Source organism: Anthonomus grandis, chromosome 8 (assembly GCF_022605725.1).
Source record: "Anthonomus grandis grandis chromosome 8, icAntGran1.3, whole genome shotgun sequence".
Classification (NCBI taxonomy): domain Eukaryota; kingdom Metazoa; phylum Arthropoda; class Insecta; order Coleoptera; family Curculionidae; genus Anthonomus; species Anthonomus grandis.
Genome location: NC_065553.1, coordinates 27054201 through 27075521, shown reverse-complemented (window position 1 = coordinate 27075521; position 21321 = coordinate 27054201). Strand labels below are relative to the sequence as shown.

The 21321-nt window shown below is 33.0% G+C and overlaps 2 protein-coding genes across 5 annotated transcripts in view; one reads left to right on the top strand and one right to left on the bottom strand.

The window, feature by feature from the left end:
- Positions 1-17661, bottom strand: part of LOC126739412 (uncharacterized) — a 49879-nt gene extending 32218 nt beyond the window's left edge. The window contains exon 1 of the mRNA XM_050445087.1: positions 17457-17661. The gene's annotated coding sequence lies outside the window, so the exon portion shown is untranslated. The remainder of the gene's footprint in view (positions 1-17456) is intronic.
- The window catches only part of LOC126739392 (E3 ubiquitin-protein ligase MYCBP2), a 714511-nt gene that overhangs the window by 207164 nt on the left and 486026 nt on the right, over positions 1-21321 (top strand). The window lies entirely within an intron of this gene.

The following is a 21321-nucleotide window of genomic DNA, read 5'->3' as shown; positions in this document are numbered from 1 at the left end:
GGTTATCCCTCTTCATAAGGGTGGAGAGTTGGATCAGCCTTGTAATTTCCGTCCCATTTCTATTTTGTCTACCCTCTCTAAGATAGTTGAAAAACTTGCAAAAAGCAGAATTTTGTCCTTTTTACATCATAATGGCATTTTGTCTGCAAATCAGTTTGGATTTCAAGCCGGTAAAGGGACTCATGATGCTGTTTTTAGCTTTTTGGAGAGCGTCTATGTGTCCTTGAATTCTGGAGAGTCATCGGCGGCAGTGTTTTGTGATCTATCCAAAGCATTTGACTGTGTGGATCATGGAATACTGTTATCTAAGCTCGATAAATATGGTTTTAGAGGCGTAGCATTGCGATGGCTTGAGTCCTATCTATCAAATCGTACTCAGAAGGTTTCAGTGTCTGGGCGTTTGTCTGCTTCTAGATCCCTAAAATGCGGCGTTCCCCAGGGTTCAGTGTTGGGACCACTGTTATTTTTACTGTATGTGGATGACTTGAGTTCATTGAAACTGCAGGGCAAGGTGGTTCAGTTTGCTGATGATACCACCATACTATGGAGCCATAAAAATTCTGACTATATTAAGACTTGTATCCTTGAAGACCTTCAGATTTTATCAGGGTGGTGTGCTTCCAACAGGCTCGTGTTTAATGTAAGAAAGACGTCTATTATGGGGTTTAAGTGCGATGTTCAGGGTCTGATGTTTGACGAAAATTCCCTCTTGCAGAATAAAGAGTGCTGCAAGGTCCTAGGAATTACCATTGATGGTCGCCTTCGGTTTGAAGATCATATTTTACATTTAGCTGGGAAATTATCTTCTGGATGTTTCGCAGTAAGAATGGCAAAACAAGAGCTGGGAGGGGTGGTTGCACGTTCAGTGTACTTTTCACTTATTGAATCTCATATTCGGTATGGCTTGCCTTTTTGGGGTTTAACCAATAAGGGGCTACTTAACATTATCTTTGTTATTCAAAAAAAAGCAGTTAGATACCTGTGTTCTGCTAAGTTAAGAGATTCTTGCAAACCCCTCTTCATTTCTGAAAAAATCCTAACTCTTTTTTCACTATTTATCTTAGAAACAGCTGCTCTTATTCACAAAATTCCCAAACTATCCTCTGACACTGGCCATTTGACTCGTCGTGTAAATGATGTTCCCCTACCTATTCCTACGTCTTCCCTTACCAAAAACTCATTAATTTACACAAGTAAAAAAATTTACAATCATGTTCCTCTGTGTGTTAGACATATATCGGATATTAAGAAATTTAAAAGAGAATTAAAGTCGCTTTTATTGTCTAAGGCATATTATAACCTGGATGACTTTTTTAATGATAGGTTTTAACCTTGGACATGTTGGAAAGTTTTCTTTTTTTCCTTTTTTCTTCTCTAGTTTTGTCAACAAGTTTACCTTTATTTAGTAATTGATTGTTTTATTTAGTTATATTTAATTTAAGTATGTTCAAAAAGTTATGTCTTCTTGTGTTTAATTTTGTTCATTGTTTTGTCAATTTTTGAAATTGTATTTGTGTTTTGTTTTTTTAGCTTGTAGGATGCTTGTACACAAGATTATTCTTACGTAATATAGCACATTTTCTTTCTTTCTTTCTTTCTTCCTGTAAATAAAATCGGTAGAAGGTAAAAACGATTTTGACAACTTTCGTTTTTTTTTCGGATAACTCCGGAAGTATCCGAAATTTTAAGATCTTTTAAACGTCATTTTATTAAGCTCCAAATTGCATAACTTTGCCTTCATTTAACCGACCCTGTAACTTTTACGGTTTCCGAGATTCCAATAGTCACCCTCGAATTTGGGACAACCTGTACTATTAATAATAAAAATGTAAATACACAATTCATACATTCGTCGAGATTTCGGTGTGGTCAGAATAGTTTCTATTTTTCTTTTATTGCAGCAATAGTGGACTATGTTGGCTATTTACATATATGAACCATTATTATTACATATCAATACTGATTGTCTTCGATAAGTACTCGTGAGTGTGGCGTAATACGTAAAAGGTTTCTTTTAGACATAATCAGCAGTACTTTAAATATTTATTTTTCAAAGTTATTTGTTCGATGTTGTGGTTAATAGCATTATAGGTGTATTTCAACAACATAAATAATACATTTTATATTTTCTAAAAAACAATAAAAATAATCATCATCTTTACCAAATAATGATTATTTAATGTATCTTTTATATCCCCCTAGAAGCTCTTAAGCCAGACCCCCGGTGTAATTCTTTAACCCAGAAACAACAATTAATAATATTTTTTTATCAATCATTATTATTATACCGTCGACTAACGCAGCAACATTGTTATTATCCCGGTTGTTGATTTGCAAAATTATTAATGATAGGCTCGGTCCGGTACGCAGGTAGTTATTAAAAATTAATTATCCTGCCTTATAGCGCTCTTTATTTCTTTTTATGTTTTACGCTGCTTTTTCTCGTTATTATGGCGCCGGCTCGCAATAATTATACCACCGGAACGTTTTAAAATGGCTTACTTAATTATCGTGTAAAAAGTACATAATATGTTATGAAAATAGTACAAAAACTCGCCGCACTACCGATAAAAAAAAGTAATCTTGAATTATAATATAATGTGTCCCAAATGTTTAAATTAGGTTAGATTCGGCAAGTTTTGGGCATGGATATCACATCGTCGGCTAAGTGCGTTAACCTGCTAACTCCATTTTTAGGCCAAATACTGATTTTTATACATTTTAAAGCGTAATTCCGTTTTACACCTATACGAAAAAAGGCTACATCAACTTTTTACTCTAAACCCGAGTAATCGGCCAAACGAAAAACTGCTTCCTTTATGTTTAATTATTTCGCCGTTGAAAATCTGCTATCTCCGCTGTCATGCGTTAAACTACACATACCTGTTGCCACTCGCACACGTGCCTCCGTTGTTTATACGAATTTTATAGAAAAATAATAGTAGTTAAAGAATAATTCCAAAGCATTATCTGGCCAAAGGTAAGTACCATTTATGTTATAATATAGTTTATTTGTTATTATAATAATTATAACTTATAAAAAATAGCCTATTATGGAGTTAGCAGCTTTTCCAATTTCATTATATTTATTTTTCTTGATCATTACAGGTTTTCTATAAGTAAATCCTTAAGGGCATTATTAATTATTTGGATTATAATTACATTTTTAAAGTTATAATTATAGTTCTCCGGTTTAGATGATATTCCCTAAATATAAATTTAATAGTCAGTTAGTTCATACAGGGTGATTCCAGTTAAAAGGAAATCATCAACTTTTCAGAGTCATTGAAGTTTAAAAAAACTATAAATTCTTAAAAAAATTAAATTATTATTTTTTTGTTAATGTTTTTATTGTTTTTGAATACCAATACTGTGTACCCACTATTGAGTTGCATAAATGTTAGGGAGTTTTGTTTTTATTACAGATGGATCGTTGTTCCGATCGCAGTAGGCTAATAGTACAACTGGCTCAAAATATCTTTACGGAACCCAATGATGATGTTACCTTAGAAGATAATTTAGTTAACGCTGTCGATGTCGACAGTATTTTATCTGCTGGTGAAGAAAATATGGATATTCCGCTGAATCATGTTTTGAATTTGGAAACATCTGTCACTGCCAGTTATACTACAGTACCTGATGTGGAAATAAATATAATGGATTGTTCATACGATAACTAGACTCTGACATCACATCAAATAGACTGTCCTTTTGCTATAGAAAATGACGAAATCACACTACTTTTTTTGATCGAAGAACCAGATTCTTGGATGCTTAAGTCGGAAGTAAATTATACAGAAAAGACACACACTCTAGAATTAGGTACACCAAATTCCGAATCCTTGACCCAAAATACAGAAAAGAACCGAGATACTCGAGAATCAAGTACAACAGATTCCGTATCCCTAGCCGAAGATAATACGAAAAAGAACCATGATATTATAGAAGATGGTATAACAGATTCCGAATCCTTGGCCGAAGATCAATTAGATCCTGACTATTCAATATCGGATTCTGATCAGAGTAATCATCCTCTGGTTCCATACTCTGACCATTCTGACTCGGATGAGGCGTTTGATTATCCAGAAAGAAGCAAAAAACGAAAGAAAAGATTCCAGATTGATAAATCTGAATGGCTTGTTGAAAAAAATAAGTTTTTACGGGAAAGAGGTAAACCATATTTGGGAAGAAAAAAGAGTAATAATCGGTGGAAATATGATGAACCCAAGCAGCCACGAAAAATGAAAGAAAAGTGCAAGTGTCCAGTAACTTCAAAAGGCATACTTAGATGTGCATCAATAGAAGAAGTTGACAGAAAAACAATTTTTAATTACTTTTGGCAGTTGGCGTGGGGAGAAAAAAAGATATACGTTGACAGTTTAGTTAAATCTATTGTTCCAAAGAGACAAAGACAAAGAAATATTCCCGACGAATCTAGAAGAGGACAAACATTGGAATATTATTTAAAAATAAATGATGAATTGGTACGAGTATGCCGCTTAATGTTCCTAAATACACTGGGTATTGGAAGATGGTCAGTGTTAAAATGGAAGAATATATCAACACCAAAGGAAGCTCCTTATTCACATAGAAACAGTGAGAAAAAAGCTAAGCCTTTTCAAGATGCCAAAGAAAAACTGTTTGAGTTTTTAGATTCCATGCCTTCACTTGAGTCACATTACTGCAGATCTCAAACGGCATTCGAAAAAGGCATTATACGACGAAGTTTAAAGCCACTATCGATAACCATTTTTAATAACGGGTTAAATACACGAAACATCGCATTGTTCTCACCAAAGAAAGACCAATGTGAAAAGTGTACTTACTTCAAACTGGGAAACCTATCAGAAGAAGAGTTTAGCTTACATATCAAGCGGAAGAATGAAGTTCGAATGGAAAAGGAGAGTGATAAACAAAATCACTCATTTGTATTTACGGCTGACTTACAAGCTGTACTAATGTCACCAAAGTCAAATGTCAGCAGCTTGTATTATAGGACAAAACTGCAAGTTCATAATTTATGTTTCTACAATATAATAAATAAGAATGGTTATTGCTACTTGTGGAACGAAACTGAAGGAGGTGTGAACTCTGAAGAATTTGCAACTATTTGGTGTAATTTCCTTGAAATTAAAGTAATGCCTCTTGTAAACAAAAGCAATGATAAAAATATAATAATATACACAGATGGATGTACTTACCAAAATCGGAACGCTTTACTAAGTAATGCACTTTTGAACTTTGCTCAACAATTCAATTTACAATTACACAAAAATATTTAGAAGTAGGGCATACTCAAATGGAGGCAGATATGATGCACTCTACTATAGAACGACGCTTAAAAAAAAATTAATATCAATGTACCCGCTGAGTATATACAAGTTTGTAGAAATGCTCGTAAAATTCCTACCCCTTACGAAGTAAATTACCTTAACATCACTTTTTTTAAAAAAATTGATAAAATTGACTTCTTCAAAAGTATCCGTCCAGGAAGAAATAAAGGTGATGCAAAGGTAACGCAGATTAGGGCATTGCAATATATCCCAGATGGAGGTATATTTTATAAATTAAGTTTTGAAGATACATGGCAAATATAACCCCAAAGAAAATCTTCAAATGTAAGTTCCTGATGTCCATTTGATAGTCTAAATCAACTTCATACTGAGAGACGTAAAATTTCAAAAAGGAAATTTAATGACCTACAATTCCTAAAAGCAACCCTGCCAGTCGACTACCATGAGATTTATGACAATATTCCCCATGATTAGTTTGTTTTGTGTTTTAATTTTAGTGATTTAGAATGTTCAAAATAGGAAATTTTTTTAGATCTGATTTTCTATTCATATTTTCCTTATTATTAAAGAATGTATTTTTTGTTTGTATTTTTGTTAAAAAAAAATAAAAATAAAAAAATAATGATGGTTTTTATTCAAACGTTATAAAAACCTGTTAACTCCTGATTTTGAAATAGTAAAACTGAAAAAAAAACCTGCTATCTCCTTTAAACCCCAATAAATTAATAAAAAAAAGTTTTCGTATAATTTATTTATAAGAAATATTCACTTACAATACATTTTTTGGAAACAAAAAATAAACAACTATGTTGTAAATTGTAAAATTAGAATGTTTTTTTAACTTCCTGTAAAATGGTAGAAAACGGAGTTAGCAGTTTAACACACTTAGCCGACGACATAAAAAAACTCGATTTCTCTATTGTTTATACTGCCGTCCTAAGCCAAAAGGGCGTATCTCAAAATTTTTATATTATGGTTCTTAAGGACCCCAAATACAAACGTTTAACCTATTTCCTAAGCGAAAAAGACGCATTTTAACTCCATAGTGCCTAAAAATTGGTAACAAAATTAGAAGCATTTTAAAAAAGAATACAAAATCCTACTCCGATTCGACGTATCTCAATTTTCCAAGCGAATATGACGGTTCTCAAAGATGCGCCTTTTTCGCTTAGGATTTTTGGTAATTTCAAGCGCGTAATGTACAGTGTGCATTTAGATGCGTCCAAATTAGTTATGTTTTTACATGGCAGTTTCTGTGTTGTAATGAGTTAGTGGTGCTAAAGACACACGAGCAACCTGTTATCGGCTGTTTATAACCTAACTTTTATGTAAATTGTAGTAATCGTTTCAACAAATTTGTTTTATTGGGGTGATAACCTTTGAGACTAACTAAATACAGGACCTATTATAAAGCTGTAACAGAAGACATATCGGCTACAAGACCCTTTCGACCGGTAAGTAATTATTTTTAATTTTGTTTATTCAATTAGATCGGATTTTCGGCGGCCGTCTTTATCTGAGCAGCACTTTTGTCTGTGTTTATTCATCTTTTTACTATTTACGTTTAATAAGGTGTACATCTTTAAAAAATCCAGAAATAGTTTTTATTATTAAGAATACTTAAAACTAACTCTGCCCTGCCCATTCAGATTCAATGGACAGAACACAAGGATTTCGATGAAAAAAATGGTCATGTTGGCGCTGAACAAGGAAACTAAACAAGCATTCCAACCCAAGGAAGAAAATAAAAACCGTAAGGCTTCGGAAGATTTAGATTATTATCCGACTGACCCTGATTCGGAAAATGATAGTAGCGACACGGCAAGTAAGTGCAGTGAAGAACTTAATATTATTAACGACATAAACTCTGGGAATTGTGTAACAGAAATCGCCCCTGCCATACACATACAATCGGAAAGCCCAGTCGATATTTCAAGGTCTTTTGTGCCAGTTCACTTTGAGGGTCTCGAAGAAGCAGACTTATGCCCCCTTACGTTAAAAGTAGAAAATGTTGAGTTGGAAACAGTGACTGAAATATGTGATCAAATCACGGAAGCAGCCGAGCCACAATTGATGCATGAACCTATTCAAAACGAGCATGTTATGGATTCTGACGGTTTTGTAGATACCGACGCAACTGAAGTAAATAATACCGCAGCTGTTATTCAATATACTAAAAAGGGAACAGTTCGAAAAAGAAAGAAGTTCGAATTATCAGTAAGTTCCAGAAAAAAAGCTAAGCATGAAATACTTGCGAAAAAGCACAGCGTTAAAGAAGGTTGTGGAAAAACCTATGAAACAGAGAACTACTTCAAAACGTGATATCGGTTATCAAAGAAATAATACTTATAACTATACGCTTAAAAATGAAAAAGGAACATCTGAAAATTTATGGAAGGTCTTTTTTTTGACAACTCTCGGCTTTAATAAACAAAGTGACAAAGTTATCCGTATAGCATTGCGTAATGCTAATAATTCTGTTGTACCTGTGGCTGACATAAGATGCACGAAGCAACCTCACAATAAAATAGACGATAAAGTGATTCGTAATTATATTAATTCTTACAACCCAACTATCTCACACTATTGGAGAGAGCGTGCACCCCAACGTCTTTACCTTCCTAGTGACCTTACTTTTGCGGCAGTGCATCAGGATTTTCTAATTAAATATCCCAATATACAAATTTCTTATGAAAAGTACCGTGCAGTAGCTAAGAAAATGAATATTTCGCTAGCAAATCATGGACACGAAGAATGTGAAAGCTGTGAAGAATTTTCTCTACATGATAAAAGTCACACAAAAGATAATCTTGTCGAAACCTGTGATAATTGTAACAGTTGGAAAAAACATATAGACAGAGCAACAAAGTCGCGTGAAAATTATAGAGATGATGGTAGTTAACCAGAAAAACTAGGTAAGATTATATACTGCGCAGACCTTGAAAAAGTTATTATGCTGCCAAGACTGGAAACATTTAAAACTGCAATTTTCACAAACAGACTAACAGCTTACAATGAGAGCTTTGTACCAATTGGCAAAAAAAAGAATGACAAAACGTTTGCCGCCGTTTGGCATGACGCCTTGTTTAAACGCAGTAAAGATGAATTAATAAGCATATATTACCAGTTTTTCCTTGTGAAGAGAGACGCTGTGAAAATAACATTATGGCTTGATAATTGCTCCGCGCAAAATAAAAATTGTTAATGTCATGAAATTAATGCTAATGAAATTATTATAAAATATTTCGAGCCCGGCCATACATTTATGGCCGCGGATTCGTTTCATCACAAAGTTGAACAGTCAATCAAAAAGATGGACAACAAACTGTTTGCAGATTTTGTTCAAGCCGTAAAACAATCCGCACGGCAAACTGAAGTTCTGCCAATGGAGTTACAGCATTTTTTTCTTTGGGAGGATTAGACCTCGCAATATAAACTTAGTAGAATTAACCCCCGGCCATATCTAAATGAAATAGTCCAAGTATCTGTCCAAAGGGGTTCCCATATTATGACATACCAAGATGACTTCGATGGTCCAAAAATTGCACTTGATTTTCTTACTGCCAAAATTACAAAAAATAAAATACTGCCACCACCAAAAAAACAACAAAAAGTCCTTGGAATTTCATCTAAAAAGAAAGAGTTAATAATAAAAAACCTCAGTGCAATAATGAAGAACAGGCTTTCAGTTTTGGAAAGACCTTCCAGTTTCCCAAGACGATGACTCAAACTAAAATGTTAGTATTTTTTTGTAAGCTGATATGTTAAACTTATTCACTTTCAATAAACCTTTGTTTAAAAAGTATGTAATAAAGCTGTCCATTTCTTTTGTAATATTAGCAAATATTTAATAATAATATTAGCAAAATGCAATATCCTTCTTGACGTATCTAAATTTTTTTTAATTTGTACTAAAATCCTAAGCGCAATAGACGCATCTCATTTTTAACTAAAAATCTCTTTCTAAACAAATAAAACTTCAAAGTTATTTATTATTCAAATACATTACTACAAATAACTAAAAAAAAAAATCAAAAATTAAATAAATACGGGTGCTGTAATAAAAAACCGATAAATCGCAATAACTCAAAAACTTAAAATCTTGAGATGCGTCTTTTTGGCTTAGGACGGTAGTATAGTTATCTAAATTTGAATATAATTTTTTAGCTAATAGGCCCTCTATTGGATTTTAAGTAGATTATAATAACGAGCATTAGTTACAAAAATAGTCGAGTAATTAGGAAAATGTGCATCCTGCCGTTGGTATATTTATTTTTCTATTGGATCCTGTATCATTGACAATAAATTTACTAATTAAAAATTGAATCATAATTCCTTATTATTTGATTCCTTTGGAATTCTTAAATACTCTCTTGATAAAATTATATAAGTTATCAACAGTGTGCAGCCGATATTAATTAAGTATGCACTACTACTGTCAACTTATTTATTCTTTATGGATACATTAGTAATATAAAGTAATATAAAAAATAACCGAGCGGTATTTGTGTTTAAAATGGCAAAAAAGTTAATTAAATAGTTTGTTGGATTTTGAAGCAAAAACATCTGTCATTAAACTTACTATTTGTGGAAGTTATAATTATTGTAATTTAATACAATTAAAATAAAAAGTGCTATAATAGGCAACATTGTATGATTGTACGTTTATATATTTGTACGTTTTTAGTACATTTTTAAATGTTTTAAAGATCCATCAATATCTTTTACCTTTTACTAAGCAAGGATTGTTTTTTAAAAAAGGCATTCTAGGCCAAGGTGTTTTTGATACAAGAGTACAAAGTTCTATCAACCTTCTCTATCTTTTACTAGCCGAGGATTAACTTCATTTAATAAAATTTAATAATTTTCACTAGGAGTTTCTCAATTGTTTCCATGTTGTTGGAAAATATCCCAGCAATAAACATTTCTTTAGCAAGCAATAACAAGAATTAACTTTTAGCTTATGTAGTTTCTCCTTTTGAACAACTATTGATTTAAGTTCATTAAAAAACTAAATGGAAAGCTTCCTTGATACACATTTCGCAAAAAATGTTATTCATATCGTTGAGAGAATTGTTGAAGAATGAGTTATTGTAAATAAAACCGGACATAAATGAGACAGCATTATAAACAACTTTAAATGAGTACAAAGGTTTCAAATATTTCAAAACTCAGGAGATATTTCTCGAAGACCACTGGAATATTGGAATTTTGTGAAACCATGAACGAAAAAGCAAATTGAAATAAAAATCTACTCTTCTTTTCCATTACATGAAAAACGCAATTGCTTCATTGCACAGAAGTTTTCAATTAGAAAAGAAATAACCTAAATTGTCTTAAAAACAATAAAAACAATACGACTGAATGTATTAGGAATAAATAATACACTCTTTACTTTTTACTTTACCAACACTTCGTTTTACCACACTTTCGTTTGATTTCCTAAGACCGTTACACACAAGAAAAGGAAAAACGACAAATGCAGAAACCAATGAGCCCAGCAGAAGAACCACCCGTAGCAATACCTCAAAAAAATAAAAGTTTTAAATATTACTAATTGAACAGCATCCATAATATGTATGTAGGATCATAATAATAGAGGTACAATAAAGTAATGGCATTTTATCAGTAAGGGCCTGTTACTATTGATAAATATTCTTTGTATTAAATTTTGTTTAAATTCTTCTAATCATGCTATTTGTTTGTTATGCGAGTCGCCGCAGTATTTTATTATGCGTTTTTTTTGTTTTGTTTCTTGTTATTATTTTAGTCGTACTTCAAGCTGTTTTCTTTGAAAAACTTTCAAATTTAGGATGAGACATTTTAATTACATTTCAAAAAATCATTGATAGTTATGTCAGAGATTTTGTACAGGTCGAAATAGATTGCAGAGTTTTGGAAGAAATAACGGTATGAAGTTCCTCTTGACCAAAGTGACTTTCTCATTTATCATAATAATATATGAAGTCTTTCTCATAATTTTATTGAGTTGTAAGCATTTCTGCATAAGTTTAGTAAAGAATTTTCAATCATTGTCCTTACCGAATCATGTATCATACCAGACTTACTTTAATATTTACTGCAGATACTAAGATAGGATTATATAACGGGGGATATATTAATAATCATGATGTTACATTTATTGAAATAAAAAGTAATTTAAACTTAGAACATTGAAAGGCTAGAATTAGTAAACAACAACTTGAGTCGAGTCAATATCTGAGTTTAACATGTGCCCAGGAGCAAGGGAGGGTTTGTTTACAAGCATATTCATCGATTCTCTGTTGTCAAGTTTACACGTATTTTCAGAAGAGGAAATATCAGCTATATATCAACACATCATAATGTTAATTTAACTTATGTTAGATTTTGGAAGTGGATGAGGCGATTGATCTGGGAATTACTTGATGCGAAATCAAGTTTTGCCAAGCATGTAGCAAAAATAGTTTCTGATTCTGCCAAATTGTTGGGTTTTATTTATCGGAACTGTCGGCATTTTGAAAATATAAATAGTTTAAAACTACTTTTCTTCTCTTACATGCACTCAAAATTAGAATACGGATCTCTAATTTGGTTGATATTGAGCGCATTCAGCGCGAGTTTATGAAGTATCTCTGGTTTAGAGAGGAAATTGTCTTTCCAGCAAGAGGTTTGGATAGTCAATTATACTTGAATAAATTTGATATTATACCCTTAGGAAAACGAAGAGAAATTCTTTTCATAAAATTCTTATATAACCTTATTCATAACAAGATTGACTGTCTAGATTAAATTTTCAGGTACCAAGAATAAACTCTAGGTATTTTAGAATATTTTTTGTAAATTTCGCTAGGACTAATATTTTGTTTAAATCCCTTATTAATATAATGTGTCAGAATTATATTAATAATAATTTACATGAACGGTGCGATATTTTTGTTGACAGTTTAAGGTCCATTATAGAAAGTATAAAGTAGATAGGTGATGCAGAGTCTTTCTAGTATGTATAGAGATAGTCTGTTATAGATTGTCTATCATATTTTGTTTTGTTTTGTTATTTTCTTTTTTCCAACTTCAACATATTTTAATTTTTTCTTTTTTTTTTCAAATCAAATTCTCTCCTGTAATTGGGTAACAAACCTGTTGGAAATAAATGCCTTTTTTTTAGTATAAATTCTTTTGGAATTACGGAATGGCTTTGATAATTGAAATAATCAATTAGAAGTAACTTAATTAAACTTCATGATTTTTTAAATCTCTTTGTCACATTTAACTCTAAAATCCAGTGAGGTCTTTAAGCAAACACGTTTGTTGATAAGTAGTTATAATAAATAATAATAATCGGCTGAAACAAAACCGCTTTCGTAAGAAAAACTGCCCTTTCTAAGCCTAGAGATAGGCACCAGAGAAAGCTCCCGTTATAATTCATATCGACTAAATAACCATTATTAATGGGCGCTTCCCACTATTCTTGGACAACGAAGCATAACAATTTATAGAAAAAAAATTACGCGCCCGTTTACTGGTTTGCCAAGAAATTGTGTCAGCACGGCAAAACATACATACATACGATAACGTGCCCGGTAAAATAAAATTGTTCCGGTTTACCGGAACGGTCGATAATTCTATTTGGATTTAATGGCGGTTCGTTGCACCCCGTATAAGGAATATGCGGTTTTCTATTTTTAAAACGAGAGAAAACACGCGATTCTATTTTTAGGAGGGATTACAGATTTGTTTTGTCTTAATTACTGACTGTCGCAGATAGTAAGAAGTAGAAGATAAAAAATCCATCTGGTCAACACTTAAGGATGCAATTTTTTTTGCAAACAGATTAATTTTTTGATATAGAGTATCAATCACCATATCTCTATAATAAGCTCGGGCATCGTACTGACGTTCACAATATAAATATTCGCAGACCTTTTGTCTATACCTTTACATAAGAAAGAAATTTTTTTTAAAAAGTCATTTTCTTACAATATTGTGTCCAAAATTAATAAATACAAAATTTGGGATTTTTTTAAATGTACATCGGCTTTTAAAAAATCAATAAAAATGGTTTTTTCATATAAACAAAATAATATTTAGTGCATTGAAAACAATTTATGTTATTTCTTATTAATACTGACATCTTTGGTAAATCTGTAGCTCTGGTTCTGCTCTCTTTTGTGTCAGTATTCCGTGTTTGTATGTGGCGCGCGTTTGGAAATATAAATTTTTAAATGTATTTTTTTTCTACTATAAGAGTCTACAACAGAAATATAGTCAATATACCTGTCCGCCTCGTTCCTCCTTTCCTGCCTCCTATTAGTAAATAATAAGTAAGGTAGACAAATCTAGATTTTTTTTCTTTAAGGTTAGTTATGGATGTAGGTATGCATGCTATTCGTACAGTTTATAATGCGGTTCGCGTTTTTTTTTAAAATATAAGTGTAATATTCAAGGTCCCAGCAGCTCCTTCTTCTGAGGGTAGCTGAAACATGACCTTTATTTCCTCTTTACACTTACATGCTGAATTAATACACACTGACAGATTTTTTTTCTTTGTATTTATCTATATGTAATATCTTATGAGAAAATATAAACGGTCTATTATTATTATTATTATTAATTTAAAACAATATGAGAGTGCGTGCGGTTCCTTAAGTTTGCCAAATAACAGCTACTCTTAGAAAATTGAAAGGCTAGAAGAAGCATACTGTGGAACTATGGACCGATTGTTTGCTTGCAACATCTCTGATGCAATGATGCCAATTGCCTATGTAGAAATTAATTTAAAAAAACTGTTGCAAATAAGAATTTGTCACATAGTTTGACAGACACAAAACAATACTACTGTTCCTCCTCAATAAAATATCAAACTTTTTTTTTTAATAAACTATACTATAATTTTAACTACTCTTTAATGAAGTTGATATTCACGTTACGTTATTTGAATTTAATTTACGTTAAGTAGATAATGTATTTAAAGAAAATGATAATGACATGACAACGCCGCTCGATCCCATTCTTGATGCCACCGACATAAGGAATTACTACCAGTGACGTCGTCAAAAAATATTGACATGATAAATATTTATTCATAATAGAGTATGCTTTAAATATAAGTAATATTACTGTTTATGAACTAAGCATTTTTATGTAAATTAAATATTTAATAGATTTCTTAATAATTTATGTTTTAAGATTAATTTTTTTAACATTTTGCATATTTTTATTGTATCAAACAAATATGAGTTTTATATTACATCAGATAATATATACCGAGTGCTGACTTCTTTAAAGGGACAGTATTGCTATATGGGAAACTAATCTACCTTATTGTAATTTTTATTGAAACAAGATCATAACTATAGATATGTGTACGAGGTCTGGCTATTAAATAACGAGACTGCGTGCCTAGAGGGCGCCCTAGACAGGTGGGGAAAAAAACGAGTAGTGCGTTGGATATCTAGATATCTTGTCTATGCACGCACCAAAACACATTTTCGTCACTATTATAGTATTCGTGCAGTAGCGGTTTGAAACGAACGTGTTTTTTTCTCGTGCCGAAAACCATGTGTGACGAAAAACAAGAGCAAGGCATCAATCTTAAATTTCTCGTTAAATTGAAAAAAACTCCGACTGAGTGCTATAAATTGTTGCAAGAGGCCTATGGGGAAAATTCTCTCTCTCGTGCGCGTGTTTTTGAGTAATGTAAGCGCGTTAGTCAGGTCCGAGAGAGCACTAAAGATGACCAGCGCTCAGGTCGCCCTGTCACTGTTTCAACTCCGGAAACAGTGACCAAAATCAACCAAATTGTGCGTGAAGATCGTCGAATGAGCACCCGAATGATTGCCGAGGCTGTAAACGCCGATAAAGAATCGGTTAAAAAAATTTTACACGGAAAAGAATACATACAATACAGAAAGAATTACACATGACCAAAGTCTGTGCGAAGTTGGTGCCAAAAAACCTGACTCCTGACCAAAAGCTCTTGCGTCAACAGGTTTGCTCAGATTTCCTTGAAAGGTTAGAAGAAGATCCCGGACTGATGAAAAACAATATTACTTGCGACGAAACGTGGATTTTTCAATACGATGTTGAAACCAAGCGGCAATCGATGCATTGGAAGATGCCCAGAATAATTGAATAACACTTTATAGAAGATTGTGAAGGAAGTGTGTGAACGATAAATCGATCATGAAAGAGAAGCATTACCATCAAAATAATGAAATTGCCGTCTTAGCTGCAGTTGCCCATAATCTTGGAGTAGGCTCACGATCAATTTCTTCTGCTTCTGGAATCTCCAAAACATGTGTCCTGAGAATTTTAACACGCCATAAGTTTCATCCGTATTACTTGTCGTTACATCAAGAGCTTCACGGGAATGATTTCCAAAATCGAGTGCTGTTTTGGGAATGGGCCCAAAATCAGTTGTATGAAAATAACAATTTCTTTCTGCGCGTCTTATTCACCGATAACGCTTAATTTACATTAACTATGGTGTAGTTAATCGTCATAACATCCATTATTGGGCAGTTGAAAATCCCAGGTGGTTTCGAGCGATAGAACATCAGCGGCCATGGTCTGTGAATGTCTGGTGTGGCATCATCAATGATAAAGTCATAGGACCTTATTTTATTGATGCCAAAAATACCGTAATTTTTTGCTGGAGATTCTACCAGTATTTTTGGAAGATGTGTGTTTTGAAGTGAGACTAAATATGTGGTTCCAGCATAAGGGGTTGTCCTGCACATTATTCACGCGTTGCGCGCCAAGTGTTGGATCGTGACTTCAATGGACGTTAGATAGGTCGCGGTGGAGCAGTCCATTGGCCGCCACGGTCACCTGATTTGATGCCCTTAGATTTTGTTTTATGGGGTTATTTGAAGGAGATCGTATATCGCGATCCACCAACGACTCCCGAAAATATGAAGCTGCGAATCACGGAGGTTTGCGGGCAGATAACTCCACAGATGCTGCACTCTGGTCATCGATCGTTTAGAAAGCGAGTCGAAAAATGTATAGAACTGGAAGGTCAACTATGAACATTTTATTGAAATTATTTTCCAGTTTTTGATTCTGTTGATAATAAAATTCTATCATAAAATACTTTCACTCCTTTTGAAAGAGTATCAGATATTACCTACAAGGGCAAATGTCATTGTCAAGGAAAAAAATCGTAAAAGAATCAAGAATTAATATCTTGAAAAGAAGAGGTCGCATGTAAAAAAGTTTTAGATGAAAGTTACATATTTTTTAACGTTAAATCAGATACTTAAAAAAAATAGAGGTTTCTATGCAAAAAAGTGAAGTGGACCTTCATTTTACCTTGAAGACGTCCACTCAAGGTCAAACCAATGACGTCATTTTATGCCCCCCTGGAAACTATTCGAACTTCACATGAAGCATTTTCTGGATACATGTTTAGTTTTTTAGATATTGCGATGTCTCACGTTAAATGGACCACCCTGTATAGCTGAAAATTTCCTCTTTTAAAAATGCGTGTAAAATTGACAACAGAGAATCGATGAATATGTTTGTAAACAAAACACTCCCCTTGCCCCTGTGCATATGTTGAACTCAAACAAAGTTGTTGTTTACTAATTCTAGCCTTTCAATCTTCTAAGGTTCGGAATGCCTTTAATATAAATAGAACCAATAGCATAGGGAATAACACCCTGCGCAAGGTAACTAGAAGTGTTTTAAAGAAATGTGAAAAATGTTTTAACAAGTATACATCATTTTAAAGGAAAAAAAGATCTTTTTAATTTAGCAAAAAAACAATGGTCGCCATAAAAAAAAGAAGTTGAGGATGAAATCTCAGAACCAAAACGTCGAAAATAAAAACTGAATTCAGGTATGTGTTGTCCTTAAAAAGTTATCCTAATAATGTTTTTACACATTTTAAAAATACGTTGAAATAAAAAAAATACAACCCTTTTTCAAAAATGCAACGTTTTGATTTTTTCCAAATATTTCAAAATGAGAAAAAGATAAAATCGTTCTGAAAGCCGCACTAAATTGGCAAATAAATGCCCTACAACATTCCCCATTTAACCAATTTTCTATCTCTTATAGTTTCCAAGATACCCATACATGTACACCCAATTTGGGCCACACTGTATATTGGGAAAACTTACTTTTGTTTAACCATATAATATAACGAACAAAATATAAATATTATATAAGTATTACCTATTAAACATGTAACCTTAAACTGACATTATTTACTGCCAAACCAAGGAAAATATATTTTCTCTCTATGAAACACCAACCAATTTTTTAAATTAAAAAAATGCGCAAAACTTCGCGTAAATGATTGTCCGCAAGTGATCGATTTTACGCTTCGAATTCCCGATCGTAGCGAGTGAAGCGCGTTCATAAAAGAACTGACGATCCGAGGAACACATTCGCCGATCTTGGCGCGAGATAAACAAAACGAATGGACGCGCGACGCCGGTAATTCTGATAATATAGTCCGGTTTGCTCGAGAGGACATTTTTACCACAAAATACACTTCTTCGTGTAGTATAAGATTTTCTACATACAGTACTACAAAAAGTTTGAAAGTAAGTCTAAGAACTACTGTGTGTGCCAAGATGAGTGAATTTATACGTAAAAATGACAAAAACAGTATTTGTTGAAATTTTAGCGTTTGGCATCTGCTTGATTAAAAAATAAAATTTGGCATAATGCCTTGATACGACCATTTTTTAAATTTTATGAGTAGGTAAAGTAGTATTTACCTACAATGTAACAATGGCAATGTGACAAAATTGTAGCAAGAATATGAAGAAAGTTCAACGAAATGTACCCAATTTATAAAAAATGGATAAAAGAAAATTTGTGCAAATACAAAATATATTATACAATTTGGTTCACAACTTAAAAATAATACAAGTTTACCCAAGCCTGTAACGTCTGATGAGGACAACATCGTGAATGTTTTAAGCCTACTTTCACGCATATCCACAAGCTTCCATCCAGAGAGATGATTTTGGCCTAACTTATTATGCTGTGCAAAAATTCTGGACGACAATAATATCCCTTTAAATTTTCAAAAGTACGTCAGCTGACACGCACTCAAGAAGATCCAAACTTTCTAAAAAAAAATAATATGGACATTTTTGATAGAAGGAATCAACATTTTTGGGCTAATCAAAATCCACATGCGGTTAGGGAAATGGGATTTCAAGAAAAATTTAGTTTTAATGTTTTTTGTTTACTAAAAGGAAATAGCTTTTTTCATTTACGACGAGTCATTAAATTCCCATAAATACCTTCAGATTTTGCGCTCAGTAGAGGAAGATTTTCTCGTAAATTTAACGCTAGAAGATTATCGCACTTGCTGGTTCCAATTGGATGAGGCACCCGCTCATTACACTAAGGAGGTGACACGTGAGTTATTTGAGAAATTCGATGACCACTGGTTTAGGCGTTTGGGACCATAGGATGACATCTTGCGAGATCATTTGACCTTACACCACTTGATTTTTACTTTTGGGGTAATTTAAAACAAATGGTATACAAGACAACGGAAACAGTAAACAGGAACAACGTTAACGACTTATCAATTGCATTGGTCAACAAGATCCTTCTGAAATACAAGCAGCGACAACACATGCGGTACAACGCAGAATTTTGAAGTGCTTAGAAGTTAATGGCATCATTTTGAAAATTTATTGTAAATTACTTATAAAATCTTAGGATAACTAATTAAATAATTCTTAAGTTATGAAACAAATTCTATAAAGTTATTTTGTATTTACACAAATTTTCTTTTAGCTTTCGGCATGTTCTTGCTACTATTTTATCACATTGCCCATAATAAATAGATTCATCAAAACTTCATTTGAATAACTATTTCTTTCCATTTCAATTAATTTTTAGTTAACTATATATTTTAAAGAAACACCCACGTGTTTTACTATTATTGATCAACTAAATGTAACTGTCAAACGTCATTAGCATAGCATTGTTTGGTCATGACCTTACATGGCCGTGTAAGGCAAATATGTCTAAAATTTTTACAGAAACTTGCTTTTATTTCAGAAACTAAACTACTTATATATAGGAACATAATACCTCGTTAAAAAGGGATTTCAATTTTTGTGTATCTAGCGGCAAAATCACTAATTTTAACCAACCCTGTATAATGTAGAACAAATTTTTATAGTGAAGAATGTACAATAAAATGTACAATTTTTATAATGTACAATACTTTTGTAAATTACGCTTATAATTTCAATTTTCTGCGCGTTCCAGTGCCGTAGTAATAAAAATTTATTTGGAACTATGTTTTAGTCAAAAAATAAAGAAAATAATTAATTTCTCGAAAACCACTAAAACTAGGTATAGGAATACCTTACACAAAAACAATCATAAAGATACAGCGGATCAGAAAATAAAATAATATGCAGAGTATTCCATTTAAAATAACAATGTTGCTACTACTTTTTGGTATAAGCGGCAACGCTGCATTGATAAAAATATTTTTAGTTGTTAGATCACGAGCTGAAACCCTTAATGCCAAATTTTCAAAACAATTCTATTGTCCGTTCTCCGTAAACGTTTAAGGTACCATAACTATCAATCAGTCTGTATATTTATTAATCCTTAAAATATCTATAGGAAAGGATATAAAACAGATATCTTAAAAATAAATTCTATTGGACATATTAACGATATCTTTAATAAGACATCTTGAAGATGTCCTGTGCTATATGGGACTCGAATAGTGGAGTGCGCTGGACAGTCGTCGTGTTGAAAATAAAGATTTATCCTTTAATCATAAGAGTTCGAAGTATTCTTCAAAAAATCTTTCCAAAATTTGAAGATACATTTCTTGATTAAGAGATCCTTTAATATAGTCCAATAATACCTAAATGGTAAAAAAACAGGGTGTTTCAGAACTATGGGATCAAACTTCTAGGGGTTGTTCAGTGCAACAGTAGAATCCATTTGAGTATAGGAACCCATGTCCCGAAATGTGTCACTACGCCACTACGGCCCTAAGACGCGTTTAAATTTAGAAAAAATATTAATTACCTAAATAGGATCTGATGCATTTATTTTTACCTTTTGTATATGATACCATGACAACACCGATTTCAATACACTGATTTAAACGCCGCACATGATTTCGGCGGACTACACTAAAAATTTGATCCTCGTTTTGAATGATTTTTAATGCTGCTGTTATTCCTCCAATTAAGTCTAGCTCTGATTCTACTGGAGTTTCGTAGAGTAAAGACTTTACATGTCCCCACAAGAAAAAACCGAGCGACGTTAAATCGGGTGACCTAGGAGGTCAAGAAACTGCTCCACCTCTGGCAATCCAACGGTGCCCAAACCGCTGAGCCAAATACTCGCATACTTGTACAGCAAAGTGAGCCGGCGCTCCATCATGCTGAAACCACATTTGCTGTCTAACGTTTAATGGAACATTTTCAAGGAGTTCTGGGAGAACTTCCTCCAAGAAACGCAGATAAATAGGTCCTGTTAACCGTTCCGGTAGAAGATATGGCCCAATTAAATAATCATTAACAATGCCTGTCCATACGTTGATAGACCAACGATTCTGATGTTTTCTTGGAAAAATTACATAAGGATTTTCTTCGTCCCAAACATGGCTATTCCTACTATTAAAAATACCGTCTCTTGTGAAAGAGGCTTCATCGGTCCACAAAACATATCGTAAAAAATTTGGTTGTGCAATGATGTGATCCAGAAGCCTTCGACAAAATTGAACTCTAGAATGATAATCGGCTGCAGTCATACCTTGAACTTTCTGGAAGTGGTAAGGATATAGTTGTTGCTCGTGTAGTACCCGCCAGACAGAAGCGTTACTCGTATTCATATTCTTAGCGACGTCACGTGTGCTATTTGATGGTTCATCGGCAATTCGCTGAAACACCTCTTCTTCAAATTCGACCGTTCTTACGGTTCTAGCAACACCAGTATCATGCATCTTGGTCTTAAACATGCCTGTCTCAGCGAGCTGCCGATGAACCGCAATAAACTTTTTGTATCCAGGATGCTGTCGTTCGGGATAACGTTC